The following is a 3,394-nucleotide window of genomic DNA, read 5'->3' as shown; positions in this document are numbered from 1 at the left end:
GTCGCCGGGAAGCACAGCCTGGCCCAGCAGGTTACTGCATGTCAAACATTTCAGGCATTTTCTCTGCATGTGTGCCTGCTTTCCCGGCAGGCCAGGGGTCCCAGCATTGTGCAGATCAGGCCAACGAGCACTGCTGAGCTACTGGGCAAGGGCATGCCTGGAAGGTAGGGGCACTGGCCCTCGTGTCCCCCAAAGGCAGAGAGGTTAGAGGGGGGCCTTCCAGGCAGGGGAACAGCAGGGCAAAGGCCTGCAGCAGGGCAAAGGCCTGCAGGTCGTCACGAGGAATTGAAGGTTAGTGTGGAAAAAAGCTGCATCAAATTTGACCCAGTCTCCAGCACAGCCTGGGGATGGGGGTGTCCTGGTTATAGTGACAGGTCTTGGTTCTTCAGACAGAAATAGCTCTGGAGCCAATAAAAGGAGGTCAGCTCTGCCTCAATACCCCTACCTGCCCCCCTCCCAAGACCTCATTCTGTGGCTACCACAGCTGGGGGTACCAATACCACAACACACTTGGGGATGGCAACCTTCCTTTAGCAGATGGAGAAATGGGCCCCAAATTCCATTGAGGCCTTGCCCAAAACACATATCCTGTTGATGGCAGGGCTGGGGCTCTGGTCTTAGGTCCAGCCTCTTAAACCACCACGTTACATGAGGTGGGTGTCCTGTGCCTGAGGAGGTTCTTATTCTTTGGAAAAAACAGATGTAAAAAGTATTGGGGGGGAGGGGAGTTAAAAATGAGCCCTAAGGTCACAGGACCACCCTGGAAGACAAAGTATCTAGTTCATGGATCTCGGCTTTTTCAGATGGAGGATTTGATGGTCACTACTGGCTAACATGAGTGTGTTGGTTGTCCCTGTGTGTGTTTGAGATGCATTAGCCCTGCACTGCCCACTTGGGGGTCAGGTTCAACAGAAATGCACTATTGTTAGCACCCACAGAGACGAAGGCACCCCATCAATTACCGTCTTTACCTAAAGAAGGCTAACCCAACACACACGGTGAGAATGTGCATGTCTTCCAGGAGGCATGTATGGGAGCTTTTTACATGGCTTGGGAGAAGCCTAAACTGGCCCCCGTCAAGCTATCAATGTGTTTCAGAAGCTACCAGAAGAGTGACTTGGCAGGGTCCAGACTCATCTCAGCCAGAAACTTGAGCTCTGGGGAAATTGGAGAAGTCAGTTTAGCTGTCTGGATTCTATTTTGCTCTTCCAAGAATGGATGAAGGAGGCTTCACCAAATACAAAGCATAGGTTCAGAGGTACAGAGACTTTATAGCCAAAAGAAGGTTCACAGTGAAATGTCTGAATTGCTGCAATAAAGCCGGATAAATTCCTTTCACTGCAGGATTTTTCCATGCCTTGAAGAAGCCATTGTTTCTGAGAATGTCTTTCGAGGGTGGACAGACCCTTTTGGCACAGAACATTTTCTGGAATCAGCCAGGAAATAGCCAGGTGGTGGTCCAAGCCCTCTCCAGCACTGACCCAAGGGCTAGAGACTGGGCAGGCGGCCCTGGCCATAAAATCCTAGCCCTTCCCTTCTCCCTACCCACAAGGCCAGGACCTTTGTCCCCAATGTTTCTTGGATTGCTCTCTTCAGACACTGCCTGGCTCACCCCTACCTTTCTTCAGACCTCTCCCAAAGCCTGTCTTATCAGAGACTCTCACCTGATTTCAAATAGTTCTCCCTCCACGCCCCGCCCCAGGGCTAGAGTGCGGACCAGGTGCCTTCTCACTTCCCCTTCCTGTGCGTGCATGCATAAGACAGACATGTGCCCTGATTATTAAATACAGGCTGCGCATTAAAAAAATCAAAGAAAGAAAGAGATGGAAATAATGTGAAGTGCCTACAGCTTAGAAGAAGGAAGCGTTGTAGTAGCTGGCTGGTATTGGACTCAACTTTTCTCGGCACACAAAGATGCAGGGAGGAGGAAGAGAAGTGTATAAGTGAAGCGTTGCTATGATCAAGAAGTCTCTGTTGCAATCTGTTCCAGCCAGTAGCTCCCTCCTGGCCTCTCTGATCCCACACTGGTAGCCTGTTAGGCCCAGGTCACCACTCAGGTCCAGGGAGGGTCACTGTGGCCCAGGGCGCCACCCCCCACCTGCTCCAGGTCCCTGGTTTCTCGAGGAGTTGCCACTGCCAACCCTGGTCAGGGAGGGGCCACTCTGGGAGGATGTAGAGAGGCTCCCCACTTATACACAGTTTCCTAGAGAGCTCCTCCGGCAGGCCTCAAGAAGAGTTCTGCTGGCTCAGGCAGATGACCTGCTGCAAGCGAAAGACCGAGAATCCTGGGGGGCTCCTGGGCTCTTTCAATGTCCTGTTGCCTCCCCTTTCCCATGATAAGATATGAGTTACTAGCAACTTGGTATGCAAGTGATAACTACAAGGCCCACATGGCACCCCCTTTCCAAGTCGGTCTACATAGGGCCGAGAGACAGAAAGGCTGGCCTAGGAAAACCGGCAAGCAGGAGGCTTGGGCCTCCAGGGTGGTGAGAAATTCCAGTCCCCCAGTGAATAGGCCTGAGTGGGGGTTGGGACGGGAAGATGTGGCAGAGGGGTGATCACGCTGTGTTCCCAGGAGAGGGGGCCCCTCCGGCCCAGGTCATCACAGCCTGGGATGCAGCTACCTTAGTAGGCAGCTGGGTTTTCCTGATGCCTCTGGGGAGGCAAGGCCACAGCACAGGCAAGCTCATGCACTCAGTGGTAAAGGCGACAGCAAAGATGACATCCAGGCGTCTACAGACCATGGAATAAGGCTGGGTGTTACAATGTTGTCATTCAGCTAGAAGCTGGCTGCCACCATCTCTTGTAACACAAGGCCAGCCTCCAATCCAACTTTCCTAACATTCCATGGAAGGATTTATCTGCACAGCTCTGCCCGAATAATGCAAGAACTCTATCTCCCTACCTGTGACTCCTCAGACTGCCCTTCAATTTTAAAAGGATATTCCCACCACAGGGCCTTGCCTGTCTCGCCCCCACCACCCCAACAGCTGGATAGTTGGGGCCAGTCCCCGACAGAAAAGGAGAAAACCAGACTGTCCTTTTTAAAAGTTTTGCTTCTGGTAGTATGAGATGCGAGATGGGGTGATGTAAATTGTATTGTTGAAAAATAAATTTCACCTGAATAAATTTGGAGATCAAATTGGCTTCATCAAAGGATTCAGTGATGGGGCGGCACCTTGTCGGCAGGCCCTGCAAGGAGTTGCACAATGGAAAGTTTTTGTAGTCAGAGGGTTGGACAAGGTGAGAGGAAACAGGCTGTGTGACCAGCTGCCTCGGCGTGCGGGTGACCTCATTAGTGCAGGTGGGACCTTTGAAATGGAATGAGTTAAAAGTCCATTTTGGGCAGAGGCTAAAATTGCAACCAGGAGTTGGAATGAATTGACTCCATACA

At 51.7% G+C, this 3,394-nt stretch overlaps 1 long non-coding RNA gene across 2 annotated transcripts in view; it reads right to left on the bottom strand.

The window, feature by feature from the left end:
• The window catches only part of LOC105854156, a 19,377-nt gene that overhangs the window by 13,520 nt on the left and 2,463 nt on the right, over window positions 1-3,394 (bottom strand). For both annotated transcript variants that reach the window (XR_001145870.1, XR_001145871.1), the window contains exon 3: window positions 3,121-3,192. This is a non-coding gene — a long non-coding RNA (uncharacterized LOC105854156). The remainder of the gene's footprint in view (window positions 1-3,120; window positions 3,193-3,394) is intronic.

This window comes from Condylura cristata, unplaced genomic scaffold (genome assembly GCF_000260355.1).
Source record: "Condylura cristata isolate star-nosed mole 26May11 unplaced genomic scaffold, ConCri1.0 scaffold00028, whole genome shotgun sequence".
Lineage (NCBI taxonomy): Eukaryota > Metazoa > Chordata > Mammalia > Eulipotyphla > Talpidae > Condylura > Condylura cristata.
Note: the sequence above shows the minus strand (reverse complement) of the source record. Positions and strands in the feature narration are given on the sequence as shown.